The sequence below is a fragment of the Pleurodeles waltl genome, chromosome 3_1 (assembly GCF_031143425.1).
Source record: "Pleurodeles waltl isolate 20211129_DDA chromosome 3_1, aPleWal1.hap1.20221129, whole genome shotgun sequence".
NCBI lineage: Eukaryota > Metazoa > Chordata > Amphibia > Caudata > Salamandridae > Pleurodeles > Pleurodeles waltl.
In genome coordinates this window covers 178115576-178137966 of record NC_090440.1, presented here as the reverse complement: position 1 = coordinate 178137966, position 22391 = coordinate 178115576, and positions in this window count along the sequence as shown.

Here is a 22391-nt window from a genome sequence, read left to right as displayed (position 1 = left end):
CAGCGGGCCCAAACCTCCGTACCCAGGACAGGTCAATCAGCTGTGTGTCCACCACTACAGGGAACCCAGGATAACCCACCACCCCAACAACAACAGGGACCTGGGGGCAGTGGTAGTGGGCACACGGTCCAGGGGACAGAGGCACAGGAACACAGGGGAACTGAGAGGGCTGCTGTGCGACAGGGGGCGGACAGGCCAAGGGAACCCACTCTCCACGAGGCCCTATCCTCCATCATGGGAGCATACCACCACTCCCAGGAGATGATGGCGACGGTCCTGGTCAAGTTTCAGGAGACCCAGCGCCTGCAGGATGAACAGTATTTGGGCTTCAGGGAGGAGCTCAGGACCATCAGCTCCACCTTGGGCACCATCGTAGGGGTGCTGAAGGACATACAGCAGACCTTGAGGGACACCGTGGCACTCCAAGGGGCCCCTGACACTAGCATGGACGATGAACTGCCCACCACCTCCACCAGCGCTATTGGACAGGACGCCCCACCACAGGACCACCACACCAGCACCCCAACCCCTGCAGACGGACAACCGCCACGCAAGTGGTCCCTGAGATCCAGGAACAGGACAGAGCAAGATGGCAAGACACCCGCCAGCAAATGAGACCACCCTGATTGACCCCCCACCATCCCACTTTGTTACCCTGTCCATACTTTAAATGCCCCAGCTCCACTTCCTATGCCCAGATGGGCAGTGCACCTGTGAGACTAATAGACTGGACCCTGCCATGGACATTCCTCCACCATCACCCATCACCATTTTACAACCCCCCTCCATTTTTGAGCACTTAAATAAACACCCTTGTACCACAAAACATTCTGGAGCCAGTCTATGATTTTGTAAAATGTATGATCAATGAGTTGTTGTGTTAAGGCAACATACCAATGTCACACATCACAAGTCCTTGAAGGATGCATGCAGATGACACACATTGGTAACCACACCTGTGAAACCGTAATGGAAAGGAACAACTCAGTTACCAAATAATCCCATTAAATTACACACTGGATAGAGTAAGACGTGTGACAGTGAATGTAATGTTAAAAATGAAAATGTTCTCACCTGTGTGTCACTGGAAATATTGCTGTATGACTGACTCCCTGTTGTTGTTGTCTTCTTCCTCAGCTTCCTCCTCATCACTGTCCACAGGCTCCACAGGCTCCACAGCTGCCACGACACCGTCATCTGGACCATCCTCCTGCAGAAAAGGCACCTGGCGTCGCAAAGCAAGATTGTGAAGCATCGAGCAGGCGATGATGATCTGGCACACCTTCTTCGGTGAGTAGAATAGGGAACCATCTGTCATATGGAGGCACCTGAACCTGGCCTTCAGGAGGCCGAAGGTGCGTTCGATCACCCTCCTAGCCCGCCCATGGGCCTCATTGTAGCGTTCCTCTGCCCTGGTCCTGGGATTCCTCACTGGGGTCAATAGCCAGGAAAGGTTGGGGTAACCAGAGTCCCCCAATAGCCACACACGGTGCCTCTGGAGTTGACCCATCACATCAGGGATGCTGCTATTCCGCAGGATGTATGCGTCATGCACTGAGCCAAGAAACATAGCTTTTACCTGCAAGATGTACTGTTCTGCCAAACAGACTATCTGTACATTCATGGAATGATAACTCTTCCGGTTCCTGTACACCTGTTCACTCCTGTGGGGGGGGGACCAAAGCTACATGGGTCCCATCAATAGCACCTATGACGTTGGGGATATGTCCAAGGGCATAGAAGTCACCTTTCACTGTAGCCAAATCTTCCACCTCAGGGAATATGATGTATCTCCTTACGTGTTTCAGCAGGGCAGACAACACTCTGGACAGCACGTTGGAAAACATAGGCTGGGACATCCCTGATGCCATGGCCACTGTTTTCTGAAAAGACCCACTTGCAAGGAAATGGAGCACTGACAGCACCTGCACGTCAGGGGGGATTCCAGTGGGATGGCGGATTGGTGACAGCAGGTCTGACTCCAACTGGGTACATAGTTCCTGGATAGTGGCACGGTCAAACCTGTAGGTGACGATTAAATGTCGCTCCTCCATTGTCAACAGGTCCACCAGCGGTCGGTACACCGGAGGATTCCGCCATCTTTTCAATTGTCCCAGCTGACGGCGCCTAGGAAGGACAACAGCGAGGATCGAGTCAACTTTTTTCCAGGTATGTACCCACAGTTACACAGAACACGACACCAAACACAAAACACAAAACCCTTCCTGCATGTGTGTTGAGTGTAGGCCTAGCTATGTGTGACGCAGAAGCAAATGGAGCCATGTTGGCCCCTGAAATGGCGGCTGCCTGACCTCTAAACAGGGACAATGGGATTGTGGGGTAACTGCGTTGGCGTTGCACAGCGTCGCGGTAGGCGGTCGTAGACCGCGGCGCAATGCTGCATTGGCTAACATTGGACCCTATGGGTCCCAGGAGCCAATGAGGAAGTGCGCCGGCAGTGATGATACGCACCGCCGCGGACGTCACTGCCGCAGACGTCACCGCCATTTTCTATCTGTTCAATCACTAGATACCTGATCTTCGACAGGAGAGGACCTACACTGCAAGTGCTGCTGTGACCTCGGTCTGGAAGCGACGATGGCTGCTGCGTCTGGGGAAAGGGCCCCTGCCTTCACTGCTCAGGAGTTGGAGAAACTGCTAGACGGGGTCCTCCTCCAGTACACGCTACTCTACGGTCGTCCAGACCAACAGGTAAGTACACTGGGAGCACGTTGTATGGGCTAGGCCTTGGTGGAGAAGGCTGGTTGGAAGAGGGAAGGGGGCAGAGTTCAGGGAACATTAATGCATGTGAATGAATGTGCCACATGGCTAGGGTAGGGAGGGGGGCCACGCACATTGACGGTGCGGTTGTTAATGACTTCTCTTCTTCCCTTGTGCATGTCATGTAGGTCAGCGCCCACCAGAAGAAGGACATTTGGCCTGCCATCGCCAAGGACGTCCGGACCCTCGGGGTCCACCAGAGACGGGGCACCCACTGCCGTAAACGATGGGAGGACATTCGCCACTGGAGCAAGAAGACGGTGGAGGCTCAGCTGGGGATGGCCTCCCAACGTGGGAGGGGTGCCCGTCACCCCATGACCCCCCTGATGTTCCGGATCCTAGCGGTGGCCTACCCTGAGTTGGATGGGCGCTTGAGGGCATCACAGCAGACACAAGGGGGTGAGTACAACATCATTCTGCGTATTTGCGCGCAGTGGAGGGGTCTGGGTGGGGGAGGAGTCCTGTGGGTGTACCTAGGCCAGGCAGACATAGGTAGACTAGGCCCCTCCGTAATGCAGGCCATGTGGCTCCCTACCCCGCTGCAGTAGTGTGACAAGTACAGGTATAGATGCCCCTGTGGCATCCATGTGTGCAGAGGTCCACCATAGCCATGTAGGCCAGATCCCAGGAATTGCATCTGTAGAGGCCAGGAGCACGGCGTAGTGCAGGGGGCTGCTGTGTCTGTAGTGTCCGCCAACGGTTGCGGTATGCCATGCACTCAACCTGTCTTTCTTCTGTCTCCCCCCCCCCCCTTTTTGTGCTCTCCATGTTCTTTTGTGCATCAGCATCATCAGGCGGAGGTACAGTGGCACCAGAGCATGAGGGAGCTGCATCCCACATGGCCTTGGAGGGCCACACCACGGACTCTGAATGCACCAGTGGGACGGAGGGCGAGGGGAGCTTCACGTTGGCCACCGGATCACCAACCAGCGACACAGACTCGTCCGACGATGGAAGCTCCCTTGTGGTGGTGGCACCATCTGTGCGCCCCACTTCTACAGGTACAGCCGCCACCTCCCCTACCAGCACCGCCCTCCCAGCAGCCCCTCAGCATTCGTCCCGTGCCCGCTCACCCAGAAGGGTGGGCATCACCTTCGCCCCAGGCACCTCAGGCCCTGCCCCAGTCACCCCTGCTGCCCTCAGTGAGGAGGCCATTGACCTCCTCAGGTCCCTCACTGTTGGGCAGTCTACCACTGTGAATGCCATCCAGGGTGTAGAAAGGGAGTTGCAACACGGTAATGCATTCCTGGAGGGCATTCATTCTGGTCAGGCTGCCCTTCAGCGAACCCTGCAATCTCTGGCTTCAGCACTGATGGCAGCCATTGTCCCTGTGTCTAGCCTGCCCCCTCCAACCTCCTCCACCCAGACCCAATCCCCTGTACCCCAGCCTATCCCAAGCACACCATCAGACCAGCATGCACACACCTCTACACACAAAAGTAGCTCAGGCAAACATAGACACCACACAACCCACAGGCACACACGCAAGCATCACCCACGTGCAGACACAGCAACATCCACTGCCTCCACTGTGTCCCCCTCCTCCTCTTCTCCCTCCTCCCTCCCAGTCTCGTCTACACTCACACCTGCATGCACTACATCTACAGGCACCAGGACTCGCACCAGAACACCCAGCACCACACCCCGCTCACCTGCACTCACCACCTCCACTCCCATTTACACGTCCCCTGTGTCCTCTCCCAGTGTGTCTGTGACGCCCCCTCCCAAAGTACACAAACGCGGGCACCCACACACCCAACATCCATCCACCTCACGACAACCTCCAGTACCTGCACCTGCACCCAAAACACCTAAAGTGACACCTCCTACAACCACCTCCTCTTCCTCCACTCCCAGACCCCCTCCAACTACCCATCCCAGTGTTCGTCAGAAACTGTCCCTGTGTAAAGTTGACCTATTTGCCCCCCCACCCTCCAATTCATCAGTCCTGTCGTAGCGCCTCAGCCAAAAAGCCTCCAATACCAGTGGTGCCTGTTCAAGGTGTGTGGACTGGCAGTGTGACCCGGAGCCAAGGCACTGGCAGCCCACCCCCTGTAAAGGCTCTGAAATTGGAAAGTGGCCGACGGGACGCTGTGAAGACTCCTGGTGGAAAAACAACTCACAGGGGTTCCAGGGGGATTGCAGAGTCAGCTGTGACTCCTCCAAAGGTGGGGAAGGGCCAGAGGAAGTCTGCACAGCCTAGTGTGAGCAGCACGGCGGAGAAGGGCGGCATCCTTCCTGGTGGTCGGGACGCCACCGCCAGCACCGTCGTCACTGGTCAGGAGACCACGGCAAGAGTCAGTGCCCAGGAGGGCCCAAGTATCGTCACTGGTCAGGAGACCACCGCCACCGCCGGAGTCAGTGCCCAGGAGGGCCCAAGTATCATCACTTGTCAGGAGGCCACCACCGGAGTCAGTGCCCAGGAGGGCCCAAATATCGTCACTAGTAAGGAGACCACCGCCACGGCCAGAGTCAGTGCCCAGGAGGGCCCAAATATCGTCACTGGTCAGGAGACCACCGCCACCGCCGGAGTCAGTGCCCAGGAGGGCCCAAATATCGTCACTGGTCAGGAGACCACCGCCAGAGTCAGTGCCCAGGAGGGCCCAAGTATCCACAGCCCCGCTGGGCAATGAGGGAACGTCATGCCACACACCAATGCCCAGTCCAGAGAACGTCATGCCACACACCAATGCCCAGTCCAGAGAACGTCATGCCACACACCAATGCCCAGTCCAGAGACCGCCATGGCAAAGCACTGCTGAACAGTCCAGAAACGCCATGGCAAAGCACCGCTGAACAGTCCAGAACCGCCATGGCAAAGCACCTCTGAACAGTCCAGAACCGCCATGGCAAAGCACCGCTGAACAGTCCAGAACCGCCATGGCAAAGCACCGCTGAAGAGTCCAGAGACCGCCATGGCAAAGCACCGCTGAACAGGGCATGCACCGGGGAAGAATGAAATGTCCACCACATCAAGCATCGTTATCCCATGTGCGGGTGGGACAGGGACGGTATAGGAACTTCCATGGGGAGACTAATCCAGTCTGGGCACCAGTCCCCCTCCAGAACCAGGGGAGGCTGTTATCTACTTTGGAAACTGTGGCTTTGCACTCCCCAGGATGGAATAGTGGGCAACCCACCCACTGTAGAGACTTGAGAGACTGTGGCTTTGCACTCCCCAGGATGGTACAGTGGGCAACCCACCCACTGTAGAGACTTGAGAGACTGTGGCTTTGCACTCCCCAGGATGGAACAGTGGGCAACCCACCCACTGTAGAGACTTGAGAGACTGTGGCTTTGCACTCCCCAGGATGGAACAGTGGGCAACCCACCCACTGTAGAGACTTGAGAGACTGTGGCTTTGCACTCCCCAGGATGGAACAGTGGGCATGGAGCCCCGTCGTGGATCTGGCTTTGCACTCCTCCGGCTGAGGTGCCCTCTCTTCCCTTCCCCCTGAGGTGCCTGTAGTATTTCTATCTGATGCCCCGGCAGTGTTCTCTCCGTGTGTGGACAGGTATCTTTTGTGGGCCTCGCCCATGCATTTTTGGACTAGTGGTGCACGGACATTGAGATGTGCATATCTGCACTACTTCTCGGAATGTATATACTTTTGTATGGTTTGCTAATATATCTGTATATTTTTGAGACATGTATATTGATACATTACAATGTTTGGACTGATTTCGTTTTGTCTTTGCTTTCTTCCAGGGGGGTTGTGGGTTGTTATTGTGATTTTTGTGAATGCTTTGGTGTGTGTGTTGTAATATGTGAGGGTGGGGTGGGGGTGGGGGTGGGGGTGTTGCGTGTTTCCCCCCCTAACTTTTGCCTCCCCCCTCCCCTATGTCATAGGTGCAGTACTCACCATTGTCGTCGCCGGCGCAGGCGTTGGTCTTCGGAGATGAGTAGGAAGGGGCGGTAGGATTTGGAGTTCCGGCTCCATGGAGTCCTCCTTCCTCGTGGGATGTGTTCAGATGAGCGTTTTCCCATTGCAGAAACTGTTTCCGCCGTGTTTTATCCACGGAGAATCCGCCCCGGAAAAGGTGGCGGATTGGCGGGTTGTGATACTATGGCGGTACATTGTCTCCCGCCTGTCTGTTGGCGGTGACCGCCGCGCTGCTTGTCTGTACCGCCGTGGCGGTCTGAGTGTTAAAGTGGCTGTCTTTGTTGGCGGTTTCCGCCACGGTCATAATTCCAAAATGTTTACCGCCGGCCTGTTTGCGGTCTTACCGCCACTTTAACACCGTCCGCCAGGGTTGTAATGACCCCCAGTGTCTTTTTTAAGTTCTCTCATGGCTGGAACGTTTGTTTTACAGCTGGGTGTGGGTTGTGTTTTAAGGTCCTTGTTTTTAATATTATTCTAGTAGGCCAGCTAGGCCTGAAAATGTATACTACACTGTGCCTTCTAGGTGCTAAATATATGGTTATACTGCATTACATTCTGCAATTCTGTTTTCACATGGTTATGCCCTTTAGGGGCTGACTATATGGTTACATGACCATGTATCTGACAAATGTTTTTTATAGTGGTGCCCTCTAGTTGCTGTTATGAGCATTACAGTCAAGATACTACAATATTTGCTGCACTTGGAAACTCGCCCCATAATTTTTTGTGGGGCATTCCTGTAATAAAAATGTTTTGCCCATAATTCACTGCACGATGTGGTCATCTCTGGATCCCTGCACTAGATTGGGGGGGATCCCAAAATAATAACATAAAAAGTATAATAAATAATGGCAATATTTTCATTTTTGCTAAAGATAGAGGAAGAAGGTGCATAGAAGTACTTTAGTTATATGCAGGGCCACTAGTATTATGTGGCAGAGAGGACCAAATTATGCGGCAGGGTTGACCAATTAATGTGGCAACAAAAGTCCAGTTACAACGCCAATAGCTCTAACTCAAGCAAATGTATTGCATTTCAAATGCTTGTTACATATGTCACCCCTAAGGTAGGTGCTAAGTAGCCCGTAGTGCTGGGTGTGATGGAAGGCAGGACATATACTTTTAAGTTTTACATATCCTTCTAGCGAAAAACTCTCAAATTAATTTTCACTACTGTGAGGCCTACCCCTCTCATATAACAACATTGGGGATTCTTTATTACATTTAATAAGTTGCAGTTCTTGATTGAGCAGGAGGAGATCTGTCATGTTTAGCACCAATGGAATTGTAATGACAAATTCTCTTTAGTGGTAAAGTCGGTTTATCACCCTGAAATGGGCCATGAATTCCACTAAACTAAGGCCCAAAGTAAACTGCAATAAACACTCCCGTGACATTTCTCTGCTGGTTTACAGCTGTCTCACACCCCTTCGCAGATTTCACTAAAGATAAACACGTTTTAATAGTGTACCTTTGTGATGCAGGTACTGACCACTGCTTGGTAACATTTAACTTTCCTGTAAGTGAGCCCAAATCACCCTCTGTCTGGGATAGTAAGTCCTGTGCAGATTCTGATACACAAATTGCTCAAAAAGACAAATTTTGTCTTCAACAAAATATCTCTCATGGGCATTGTATGCATTTGTTGTTTCTCTCAGCTCTCTCTTCCATTTTGAGCCTATGATGTTTCCCTTATCAGTCACTGTCGATTTGTGCTGTTCTTCACTGTTAGTTTCGCTTACATTTCAAGTTTAGTACACTGTTTTCATATGGTTCATGCAAATGCCATTAGACACATTATACCACTACTCTGATCCAACACAGTTTAAGTGCATGGTAAACTCAGGCACCATTTCTAAAAGGAGACATTTTACATTGTATAGATTTAAAAATGTTGTCCAGTTTTCCTTAAAAATGCACATTTTCTGCCATTCATTAACAGTTTTAACAACACACACACCTAGCAGAAATGGTGACTGAGTCCATTACTTTAAAAAGACTAGAAAACCCAAAAGTCTAATAGCTCTGGCCTTGGCAAGCTGTTGTAATGATCATTTAAAAAAAAATATGACACGCAAATACAATTGCATGTCCTACAAAGATAAACAGGAGAGACACCACCCAAACGTGGCAGCCATACAATTTTGATACAAATGTTAAAATTAAGAAAATAACCAATGCATATAACTTGAATTGAACAGTAGCAGTATTTTCTAGCAGGTGGGTGTATGCAGTACCGGTGTAGAGACATGTTTTAAATAAGTACATAATGGGGACATATGGTTCTTATTTGCACAAAGAAAGGGACTATTGGGTTTTGCTGAACTTGACAGCCTTAGGGTGGTCTTCCCTCAAACTTCTTCCCCCAAAGTGTTTGTCGGCTTCCCACACATTTTTTCCCTGATTTCTTTTTGTTAGCCTTAGGACTCTGGTCATTTTTCCACTGCTCTCCAGCGCTAAAGTGCATATGCTGTCTCCCTAAATCATGGTTTGAGTGGCATATACCTAGTTGCCATATTTAAATATTTATAAGTCCCTAGTAAAGTGAACTACATATGCCCAGGGCCTGTACAGTAAATGCTACTAGTGGGCCTGCAGCACTCCTTGTACCACCCACCTAGGTAGCACTTAATGTTCCAGGCCTGCCATTGCAACTTGAATGCAGTGGCACACTGCAATGTTGACTTGGCATTTAAACCCCTTTGCAAAGCCTTAAACTCCCCTTTTATTACCTATGTCACCCCTAAGGTAGGCCCTAGGTAGCCCGTAGTGCAGGGTGCTATAAAACTAAAAGGCAGGACATATACTTTTACGTTTTAAATATCCTTGTAGTGAAAAACTCACTAATTTGTTTTCCTATTGTGAGTCCTACCCCTCTCATAGGATAACATTGGTGAGTCCTTATTACATTTAATGAGTTGTAATTCCTGATTGAGAACCAATGGAATTGTAATGAAAAATCCTCTTTAGTGGTAAAGTCAGATCAATTATTATAATTTTCAAAATGCCACTTTTTAGAAAATTTAAAAAAAAAACAGATGATGGACTTCCATTATCTGTTCTTTTTACTTATTAGAAAGTTAGCATTTTCTTGCTATTAGCCCTGTGTACCTGCAGACAGTCTCCAATACACGTCTGGAGTGGGGTGGCAGCTTGACTTGTGCATTCCCTCTAGACAACCACCCACAAAGTGAGCTTAGGTGTGACTGATGGGCCACCAAAATCCTGATGGGTCCTCGTGGGCAAGTTGGGAGAGAGGGGCTGATACACTTGAATAGTCAGTGTCCTGTCCCCACTCAAAGGGTTGCATACCCCGTGTAGTGAATTTGGATACAGGGCAGGAAGGGAGGACCTCTGTATACTTCAAAGCCATTCCTTGAATCCTCCCCCACTTCAAAGGCACCACTGGGTATGAGAACTAGGCTTCTGATCCTACCAACTCAGTACACTTCTGGACCTGTGGAAGGACTGATGTGCTGCTACAAGGACTGCTGCTCTGCTGGACTGCTGCTCTTGAAGAACTGCTTTCTTGCTGTGGTGACCTGTTGCCCTCCTTACCTGGGTGAGAAGGCCTGGACCAAAAACACTTGAACCCAGAACCAGAGTGACTTTTTGGGCTTGCTGGCTTGCCTCGTGTTCTTCTGAAGTCTCAGGAGCGCAAAGACTTTTAACTCATCTCCTACAGCACCTGGACTTTGCTTGCTGCACATCTTGCCCTATCAAGTGGTGCCAATTCAGTCCTGGGCCCTTGGAAGTGGGTATAGCGTGCTGCTCAAGTCCAAAATCCATGCACTAACGCTGCTGCTCAGCTTGTAACCGGTGCAACTCCATCAAAGCATCACTGCTGCTGCGAAGATCGCGGACACCACATCACTGCTGATGCTGGTGAATCACTGCTGCTGCGAGGATCAGGAATACTGCTTTGCAGACTGTGCGATGCATTGACTCCATTCCTGATGCATTTCTGACTTTGCACGGCTGAGTTAACACATCACCTACTTCTGCGGGATTGACGCCAATGCAGAGTTCTTTGCTCCTTGCATCTTGCTCTCCATGTTGAAACAACTTCGAACCAAGGTACTGTTTTCAGCGGGTCAAGGTTGGTCCCTGTACGCTCCATCGCGGTCGTCCTGACTTTTCAGATTTGAAGTGGTCTAGCACAACCAGATGGACCGTAGATGCTCTATGCTTCTAAGCACTAAACTAAGTTTATTATTTAAAAATTCAGATTTCAACTTCTACTAATTGGATCTTTGTCATTTTGGTCTTGTTATGTTCATTAAATTAAGCTTCATTTTTCAAACCTGGTGTGGTATCTTTTTGTCTGGTGTTTTCCCTGTTATTTAAAGTGTTATTTTACACACTGCTTCTTAAGTGAGTGTGGGTCTGCTGATCCCGACTGTGCAGCTCCACCTGTCTGCTGCTGCCCCTCCTGCAGCTCCAGGTTCGTGCATTCGAGGCCCTCCTCCATCAGCAGGCTCCTGCTTGTACTTCATCCCTGGTGGTCCAGTCGTGACCTCTGTCTCTGTCTCCTTTGCCTCTGCTTTTTTGCTTTTTCCTTTATTTTTCTCTTTGATTTTCATTTCTGCCACTTTGCTCGCCCTTTTCCCTTTTCTGCTGCTTCCCATGTTCCTCTCCCTTCCTGCCCTTGCCACTGCTCCGTCTCTGTGGCCCTGCCCCCTCTCAGTGCCGCTTTCCCACCTCCTGCCTCCCAGCTGACCAGTCCCTCCCACCTCCCTGGTTCTCACACCTTCCATCACTATGACGCTGCCACCTTCCATGCCTTCAGCAATGGACAATCCACTGCCTGCCCCCTCTCGTCGCCAGAGGACACTCAAGGCCCGTTCACCTGCTGTAACTGCACCTTCTCTTGCATCCGCACACTGGACCCTCCAACCACATGCCCACCTAGTACTGGAACAGACCACCTCAGCTGCATTATTCCCAACACCCACTCCCTCAGCAAACACGTGGTGGCAATCTGGGACCTGCTCGACTCCATCTCTCCAGATGTCGCCTTCTTCACAGAAACCTGGATGACCCCCACCTCAGCCCCGAACATCGCCACTGCCATTCCCGATGGCTACAAAATCATACACAGGACTGCATCAACTGACCGGGAGGAGGCATCGCCATCGCTCACAGGAACACTCTCCACCTCACTACTCGCCCCGACAACTACTCTCCTGGCATGGAGCACCTCCATTTCCAGATCCAGACCAACCCGAACACCACCCTCCACGCCACCCTCATCTACAGACCCCCCGATTCTGTCACTCTTCAGCAAATCCATAGCTGACTTCATCACACACCACGCTATCACTTCAACGGAGTACATCCTCCTGTGCGACCTGATTTTGCACCTGGAAAACCTCAATGACTACAACACATCCTACCTACTGGAGAACCTCGTCACTGTGAGATTCAAACAACTGGCCACTTTGCCAACCCACTCAGCAGGACGCACATTCAACCCCGTCGTCTCTGCTAGCAATGACATCTTCATCACCCACACCTCCGAACTACACTGGACTGATCCCCACTGCGTCCACTTTTTCTTCACCAAACCTACCGAACACCAATGCACCCACCTCCACCCACGAAGAAGCTGAAGCAAGGTCTCCGAAGATCAACTCGCCTCTGTCCTCCGCCAAACACCACCTACGGCCACCATGGATGCCAACTCATCAGCACACAACTGGCACTAATATATCTCCGACTGCGCCAATACACTGGCCCACCTTCGGAAACTCTTTGACAAGCACCCTCCCTAGAATGCCAGCTGGTCCTCCCCTCCCGTTTGGAGAAGATGGAAGAGCAAAAAGACCCCGGCCGACCATACAGCCCTCAAAACCGCCATTCCCACACACCACAACCTCATCAGAACTACAAAGAAAATGGCCATTTAACCCCTTTGCTGCCAGGCCTTTTCCCCTCCTGTGCCGAGCCTTTTTTTGGCTATTTGGGGCAGTTCGCTCTCGGGCCCTCATAACTCTTTGTTCACATAAGCTACCCACGCCAAATTTGCGTCCTTTTTTTCCAACACCCTAGGGATTCTAGAGGTACCCAGACTTTGTGGGTTCCCCTGATGGAGACCAAGAAATTAGCCAAAATACAATTAACATTTTGTGTTGGGCTGTTTGGGCTGCAGAAGGCGGCTCGTGGTTGTTTCCCTGAAAATGGCATCAACAAAGGGTTTGCAATGGCAAGATCACCATCTTCCTAGCTTTCAGGAACAGGCAGACTTGAATTAGAAAACCCCATTTTTCAATACAATTTTGACATTTTACTGGGACATACCCCTTTTTTACTATTTGTTGTGCTTTCAGCTTTCTTCCAGTTAGTGACAGAAATGGGTGAGAAACCAATGCTGGATCCCAGAAAGCTGAACATTTCTGAAAGGTAGACACAAATCTGAATTCAGCAAGGGGTCATTTGTGTAGATCCTACAAGTGTTTCCTACAGAAAATAACAGCTGAAATAAACAAAAATATTGAAATTGAGGTAAAAAAAACAGCCATTTTTCTCCACGTTTTACTCTGTAACTTTTTCCTGCTATGTCAGATTTTTTAAAGCAATATACCGTTATGTCAGCTGGACTCTTCTGGTTGCAGGGATATACAGGACTTGTAGGTTCATCAAGAACCCTAGGTATCCAGAGCCAATAAATGAGCTGCACCTTGCAATGGGTTTTTATTCTATACCGGGTATACAGCAATTCATTTGCTGAAATATAAAAAGTGAAAAATAGGTATCAAGAAAACCTTTGTATTTCCAAAATGGCGCCAAGATAAGGTGTTGAGAAGCAGTGGTTATTTGCACATCTCTGAATTCCGGGGTGCCCATACTAGCATGTGAATTACAGGGCATTTCTCAAAAAGACGTCTTTTTTACACACTGTCTTACATTTGGAAGGAATAAATGTAGAGAAAGACAAGGGGCAATAACACTTGTTTTGCTATTCTGTGTTCCCCCACGTCTCCCGATAAAAATGGTACCTCACTTGCGTGGATAGGCCTACCACCCGCGACAGGAAATGCCCCAAAACACAACGTGGACACATCACATTTTCACAAAGAAAACAGAGGTGTTTATTTACAAAGTGCCTACCTGTGGATTTTGGCCTCTAGCTCAGCTGGCACCTGGGGAAACCTAGCAAACCAGCACATTTTTTAAAACTAGATACCTAGGGGAATCCAAAATGCGGTGACTTGTGGGGCTCTGACCAGGTTCTATTACCCAGAATCCTTTGCAAACCTCAAACTTTTGGCCAAAAAAAAACACTTTTTCCTCTCATTTTGGTGACAGAAAGTTCTGGAATCTGAGAGGAGCCACAAATTTCCATCCACCCAGTGTTCCCCCACGCCTGCCTATAAAAATGGTACCTCACTCGTGTGGGAGTAGGCCTAGCACTCACGAAAAGAAATGGCCCAAAACCCAACGTGGACACATCACATTTTTTCACAGAAAACAAAGGTGTTTTTTACAAAGTGCCTACCTGTGGATTGTGACCTCTAGCTCATCCAGCACCTAGGGAAACCTAGCAAACAAGCGCATTTTTGAAAACTAGACACCTAGGGGAATCCAAGATGGGGTGACTTGTGGGGCTCTGACCAGGTTCTGTTACCCAGAATCCTTTGCAAACCTCAAAATGTGGCCAAAAAAACACTTTTTCCTTGCATTTTGGTGACAGAAAGTTCTGGAATCTGAGAGGAGCCACAAATTTCCTTCCACCTAGCGTTCCCCCAAGTCAGCCGATAAAAATGGTACCTCACTTGTGTGGGTAGGCCTAGCGCCCACGAAAGGAAGTGTCCCAAAACACAATGTGGACACATCACATTTTTTCACAGAAAACAGGTGTTTTTACAAAGTGCCTACCTGTGGATTTTGGCCTCTAGCTCAGCCAACACATGGGGAAACCTAGCAAACCAGTGCATTTTTGAAAACTAGACACCTAGGGGAATCCAAGATCCGGTGACTTGTGGGGCTCTGACCAGGTTCTGTTACCCAGAATCCTTTGCGAACCTCAAAAGTTGGCCAAAAAAACACTTTTTCCTCCCATTTCGGTGACAGAAAGTTCTGGAATCTAAGAGGAGCCACACATTTCCTTCCACCCAGTGTTCCCCCACGTCTGCCGATATAAATGGTACCTCACTTGTGTGGGTATACCTAGCACCCACAAAAGGAAATGGCCCAAAACACAACGTGGACACATCACATTTTTTCACAGAAAACAGAGGTGTTTTTTACAAAGTGCCTACCTGTGGATTTTGGCCTCTAGCTCAGCTGGCACCTGGGGAAACCTAGCAAACCAGCGCATTTTTGAAAACTAGACACCTAGGGGAATCCAAGATGGGGTGACTTGTGGGGTTCTGACCAGGTTCTGTTACCCAGAATCCTTTGCAAACCTCAAAATTTGGCCAAACAAAACACTTTTTCCTCTCATTTTGGTGACAGAAAGTTCTGAAATCTGAGAGGAGCCACAAATTTCCTTCCACCTAGCGTTCCACCAAGTCTGCCGATAAAAATGGTACCTCTTTTGTGTGGGTAGGCCTAGCGCCCATGAAAGGAAAACGCCCAAAACACAACGTGGACACATCACATTTTTTCACAGAAAACAGAGGTGTTTTTTACAAAGTGCCTACCTGTGGATTGTGATCTCTTGCTCATCCAGCACCTGGGGAAACCTAGCAAACCAGCGCATTTTTGAAAACTAGACACCTAGGGGAATCCAAGATGCGGTGACTTGTGGGGCTCTGACCAGGTTCTGTTACCCAGAATCCTTTGTAAACCTCAAAATTTGGCCAAAAAAAACACTTTTTCCTCTCATTTCGGTGACAGAAAGTTCTGGAATCTGAGAGGAGCCACAAATTTCCTTCCACCCAGCGTTCCGCCAAGTCTCCCGGTAAAAATTATACCTCATTTGTGTAGGTGGGCCAAGTGCTTGTGAAAGGGAAGAGCCAAAAACATGTCGATATTGAGGGGGAACCAAACGGGGTCCAAAAGGGCAGTTTGCAAAAAAACATTTTTAGGCTGACAAGTGCAGCAAACCTTTTATCGTTACAGATGAGACAATGCTGGGTGGTAGGAATTTTTTGGATTCCTGCAGATTACGGAAGGTTCCATCACAAAAACGTGGGAAAAATGTGTGATTTCCAGCAAAGTTGGAGGTTTGCAGGGGATTGTGGGTACAAAAATGGTGCGGGGTGCATGTGAAACACACCAACCTGGAATCACCCAGATGTTTAGTTTTCAGATGTGTCTAGGTCTTGTGGATTTTTCTACATGGTAGTATTCCAAAGTCCATAAAGTGCAGTCCTCACCATTCCAAGTGGGACGATTTTGAGAGTAAGCCAAGCTCTCATGGCCCAAATGTAAAACTAAAACCCCAAATAATCAAATGTCTTCTTGCTTGCTGTGGGATAAGATGTTTTAGAGTGTGGGGGAGAGCTGAAAGACTGTTACCCCCTTCAGTTGAAGTGGGGGCGTAACCAGGCCCATACTGGTTGGTAGCCACCACCCCAATATTTTTTGTTTTTTTAAACTTCCCTGGCATCTAGTAGATTTTCTGCCCCCCCGGTGTGGATCAGGGGTAATTTCCCCATCTACCCACAGGTGGGTAAAACAACTTTGGGCCCACTTATTTGGGGTGGGGTATGGCCATACCCCCACCATCTTATTTTTGAAAAAAAAACTTCCCTGGCCTCTGGTGGGTTTTCTGCCCCCCCTTGGGGGCCGATGGGCCTTCCAAAAATAGGCCCCTATGCCCCCAATAGGAAGCAGATATGGCCAACAGTAATGTGCCCCCATGGGGAGCGACGCTTACCCAAGGCGCTGCCCCCCTAAAGAAAATACACGCATACACACACACCAATCCCTGGTGCCTAAGTGGTTTCTGCCCCCATGGGGGCAGATTGGCCTAACAAAAATCGGCTGATCTGCCCCCATGGGGGGCGGAAATGGTCTAAATACAATTTGGCCCCCAGGGGAGCGACCCTTGCCTAAGGGGTCGCTCCCCACCTCTAAAAAAAACAAAACAAAAACAAAAACCAATTTTTTTTTTATCCCTGGTGCCTAGAGGTTTCTGCCCTCCCTGGGGGCAGATCGGCCTAATAGCAATAGGCTGATCTGCCCCCGGTGGGGGGCAGAAAAGGCCTAAAATAATTCCCCCACCCGGGTAGCGACCCTTGCCTAAGGGGTCGCTCCCCACCTCTAAAAAACAAAACAAAACAAAACAAAAAAATAAAAATACCCAAAAAATGTATCCCTGGCGCCTAGAGGCTTCGGGGGGCAGAAATGAACTAACATATATTTGCCGCCCCCCTCCCGCCAGGGAGTGACCCTTGCCTAAGGGGTCGCTCCCCTTGCGTGACATTGGCGCAATAAAAAAGATCCCCGGTGCCTAGTGGTTTCTGATTGACCTAACATAAATCGGCCGATCTGCCCCCAATGGTCTAACTACAATTTGCCCCCCCCCGGGAGTGACCCTTGCCTAAGGGGTCGCTCCCCATCTCCCCCCCAAAAAAAAAAACACAAAAAAAAAATTTTTTTTAGCCCTGGCGCCTAGAGGGGGGCAGAAATGGCCTAAAATAAATTTGTCCCCCTACCCCCCGGGGAGCAACCCTTGCCTACGGGGCCGCTATTTTCGTGATTCCTCAAATTTGCGTTGCGAACGCAATTATTAAATACTGAAAGGCATTTTTGCATTCACAAATGGGCATTCGCACCGTTTGCGAATGCAAAAAGGCTTGATACATCTGGCCCTTAGATCCCTATACCTTCTTTTTATACCATGCCTGCTATCTTGACACCCTCAGCAGGGCTGAGCTGCTGAAGCTCTGTAAGTAGAAAGGGCTGAAATCAGACAAAAAAGCTACCAAACTGGATCTCCAGGTGGACTTGAGGAAGTACAAAGATGGTAGCCCACCTCAGAGTACAATGAGGAGCAGGAGGGAGCACTATCAGAGAAGGAGAAAAGGGAGAGCATATACCAGGGTTCCAAAGGAGAGCCCCGCTCAGCCCCAACAGACAACATGGATGCCTCTGATGCTCGGGATGGAACAGGGAGCAGTGTGTCTTCGAGAGGAATGTCTCCACAAGAGCTGGAGGACAGGAAAAAGGAGAGGAAACTTAAATTGGAACTGGCCAAGCTGAGGATGGACGAGAAAAAGGTGTCCTGTAAGCTTAAGAATGGGACATCAAGGCAAGGCAGGAGGAGTCCAATAGTAGTGGTGGCAGCATACCTGCAGTGTCCCATTGAGAGGGTAGGGTCCACATATCAAAATATTTGGTTCCCAACAATGTGGTGGGAGACAACCCTGACAAGTGGTTCTCAGCCTATGAAGTGGCTCTAAGGGTGGACAAGGTTCCTGAGGAGTACTTGGGGAAGGAATGTGAGTTAGCTTGTAGAGGTATATGTCCACAGTGGGGAGGGACACACTCCTAACACTAAAGGTAGAGGACAGACACAGTACACTCCCATGAAGGCCATTCTTGTCAAGAAATGTAGATTGCTCCTCAGAGATATAGGAAGAAGTTCAGGGGCAGTCACATACTTTGTACACAGCCCTAGGTGTATTTCCTAGACTACTCTAGCAAGGCACTGAAGGGATGGGTGAGGGACAGCAAGGTAGATGATTTCACTGCACTTTACAACCTCATTTTGAGGGAGCACATGTTTGATATCTGTTTTCCGGAACTGCACCAAGCCATAGTGGATAGCAACTGACTGACCCCATGAAGCTTGCTGAAGAGACAGTCCTCTGGGACAGCACCAGAGCTAAAAGGTATCCGGGGGAACTCCCAAAAGGGTGTTCATGGTTTCAACCACAAGAAGGAGGGGGGAGATAAAAAGAAAGAGCTTTTTTCAGGCCCCCAAAGCAACTCACAGGAGAAAGGGTCCCATTCCCGAACCGGCAACCAGAGAAAGAGCTTCCCTGACAAGAGTCACAACTACACTTCCAAGTGCAATGAGGGCTATGAGTATGGGCAGGACAAGGGTGATGCCAAGTGTTCCAAAAGGGGACAGCCTCCCACTGGAGGAAACACACCAGGGGTGGTGCTTGGGGAGGTGTCTGTCCCACTCAGTGGGGGTGGGGTTGGTGGAGTCAGTGAGGTCACCCTAGTGCCCCTGGGTGACGAGGCGATGGTGCCTAAAGCTCATCTGCCTTCTAATACTACAGTGGGTCACCATCAATTGGCAAGGTCTTGAGGCTCTGAGGGACACAGGAGCCAGCTTGACAATGGTAAGGAGCAGGGGCGTCTCCTCCTCTAAAGCGGAAGATCGTCACCCTACTTGTTTTTCCAAAAAGGAAAAATAAAATGATAATAATGTATATTACGTTATTATCATTTTATTTTTCCTTGTAGGGTGGGTTGGGGCTGGGCTGGAGGGAGGGTGCCAGAGGAGGGCTATGTGCACACTATGGGGGTCATTCCAAGTTTGGCGGGCGGCTTGGCGGGGGCAACCGACTTTCCCGCTGGGCTTGCGGGCGCCCGCCAAGGGAGCGCCCGCCGACCCAGCAGGAAAGGCCCTGCAACAGAGAAGCCGGCTCCGAATGAAGCCGGCGGTGTTGCAGGGGTGCGACGGGTGCAGTTGCACCCATCGCGATTTTCACTGTCTGCTAAGCAGACAGTGAAAATCATGCTGGGGCCCTGTTAGGGGGCCCCTGCACTGCCCAGTGGCATGGGCAGTGCAGGGGCCCCCAGGGGCCCCACGACACCCGTTCCCGCCATCCTGTTCCTGGCGGTAAAAACCGCCACAAACAGGATGGCGGAAAGGGGGTCAGAATCTCCATGGCGGTGCTGCAAGCAGCGCCGCCATGGAGATTCAGCCCAGCCAGGGGTAATCCGGCGGGAAACCGCCGGATCCCGTTTTTCTGACCTCGCCTTTACCGCCGCGGTCAGAATGGGCAGGAAAGCACCGCCAGCCTGTTGCCTGTGCTTTCCGTCAGTCACGGCCCTGGCGGTTTTTAACGCCAGGGTCGGAATGACCCCCAAAGTGTGTATGTCTTTTTGGCCAACCATGTTCGGCCGGCCAAAAAGACATGCCCACTTTGCATGTTCTCTACCCGGCTGTATAGCACAGCCGGGTAGAGAACATGCACGGGCTTCCATTGCCAGTCTGAGCGGCAAAGCAGGCCGCTCAGACCAATCACAATGTTGCTTTCAGCAGCATCGTGATTGGCTGGGAGCCTGTGCAGCTGGAAAGAGGACGGAGGGGAGACAAACACGTTTCCCCTCGAAGGTAGGTGTTTTTGTTTACCTTTTTTTAAAGCCCCCCTGTCCCTTTGCTCCCTGTCCCACCCCGGCACCCCTGTTCAGTAGCAGCTGCCACTGGTAAGGAGTCAACTGGTATCCCCAGAGCAGATGGTCACCAACATATTCCACCAATTCCCACCAGGTTGTAGTAGCTGACATTTTGAGTGTCACTATCCAGTGGCCCTTGTTCAATTTGAGTGAGGGGTCTTAAGTCTTCTGAAAGTTGCTGCGAGCCCCGCTATGCTTGTGGACTTTTTGTTAGGAAAGGACCTGGAGCACACTGCCTGGAAGAAAGTGGAGCTTAGGTCACACATGGAAATGATGGGGTTTCCTGAGTGGGTTTGTGCAACCACCACGTCCCGCTACCCGAGAGGGGACTCAAAGAAGTCTGGAGTATGGAAAAATGAACTGGACAACTTCCAAGAGAGGAAAGAGCAAGAGGCGTGTGAAACCAGCCCCTAATGTCTCCCAGCTGAGGTGGATGAGGTGCCAGAGGAGGTCTCCCTAGAACCCACTGAGGAGGGCATCGTCTCCCATGGTGACCTGCCTGAAATTGCTGGATGGCAAGAACAATGACCCATCCCATCAAGGAATTGTGACATGCTCAGAGAGACTGTTCAACCTTTGAGGGCATGAGGCAACAGGCTGAAGCTCAGGCAGCTGGTGGAGGAATCACCACATTTATTGGGAGGATGGCCTCCCAGTCAGTGAGCCAAAGGCCCCTGTGCATGGAGCAAAAAGGGCCCTGGTGGTCTCCCAGTGCTACAGGGCCTTTATAATGGGGTTGGCTCACAAGATACCCCTGGCAGGTCATCTGGGCCACAACGTGACCTTTGCCAGGCTTATCCCCCACTTTTACTGGCCCTGGATGAAAGTTCCTCAGATGCCTTCTGTATGACCTGCTTGAATTGTCAGACCAGTGGGAAAAAAGCAGAAGCTGAAAGCTTCCCTGAATCCCTTGCCTATCATTGGCACCTCTCTTGAAGGGTGTGCATCAACATTGTTGGGCTCATGGATCCTCAGACCACCTCTGGACACAGGTTTATCCTGGTTCTCGTGGACCATGCCACACAGTACCCAGAGGCTAGCCCACTGAGAACCACAACTGCACCTGCAGTGACTCAGGCCCCAATGCGGATCTTTACCAGAATGGGTTTCCCCAGGGAAATGGTGTCTTACAGGGTCACCAACTTTATGTCTGCTTACATGCAACCAGTGTGGAAGGAGTGTGGAGTTACTTATACGTTTTCCACACCCTATCATCGACAAACCAATAGACTTGTTGAGAGGTTCAACAAGACCCTCAAGGGCATGATTAAGGGCCTACCAGAGCCTATCAAGCATAATTGGGATATCATTATACCATACTTACTCTTTGCTTACAGAGATGTGTCACAGAAAGGAGTTGGTTTTTAGCTCAGTTGAATTGCTGTATGGGCACCCTATAAGGTGACCTTTCAGTCTGGTTAGGGAGAAGTAAAAGCAAGCTTCGAAGAAACCACACCAGAATGTGGTTAGCTACATGCTAGCCCTGTGGGGATGATCACCAAGTTTTAGAAGCAAGTGTCTGATAACTTGGAGGCAAGCCAGGAGGTAATGAAGCAGTGTACAACCAGAAGGCTACCCCTGTGGAATTCCAGCCTAGACAAAAAGTGTGGGTAATGGAGCCAGTGAAGCCGAGGGCCCTCCAGGATTGCTGGTCTGGGCCCTATGAGGTGATGGAGAGGGAGGGGTCCATCTACCTGGTGGACCACAAGTCCCCAAACACTCCCTAAGGGTCGTCCATATCAACCACCTCAAACCCCACTATGAGTGGTCTGAAGTCAGCATGTTGCTGGCAACAGTTGGCGGGAGGAAGAGGAGAGTGCACCTCCCCCTAACTTGCTAGCCTTCAAAGAGAAAGATGGGTCAGTGGAAGTTATAAACCTCTCCTCTACCCAGACTTCAGAACAGCAGAGGGACTGTCACCAATTGCTAGGACAGTTCTTCTCTCTGTGTTCCCTCACTTCGGGGATCACCCATCTTTGTACCCATGATATTGACACAGGAGACAGCTCCCCTGTCAAGGATGAAATATATAGGCTGTCTGACAAGGTGAGGGTCAACATCAAAGATGTGGTTTCTAAGATACTGGAGTTGGGGATGATTGAACCCTCCAGTATCCCCTGGCCCAGCCCTGTGTATGCTGGTACCATAAGCTGCCCGAACAAGCACTACATCAGAAGTCAGAGGTGAGCCTTCTTCACTCCGGAGGGCACTACCAATTAAAAGTGATGCCCTTTGGATCCAGGAATGCCCAGCCACTTTACAGCAGTTGGTGAACCAAGTCTTTCCTGATATGGAAGCTGATATGGAAGCCTTCAGTGCTGCTTGCTTGGATGATGTCAACACCAGAGCAGTACGCGAGTCCGCACACGACCGCCACTGGGAACCAAACACCCCATTGTAGCGTTGCAGAGCAGTCCA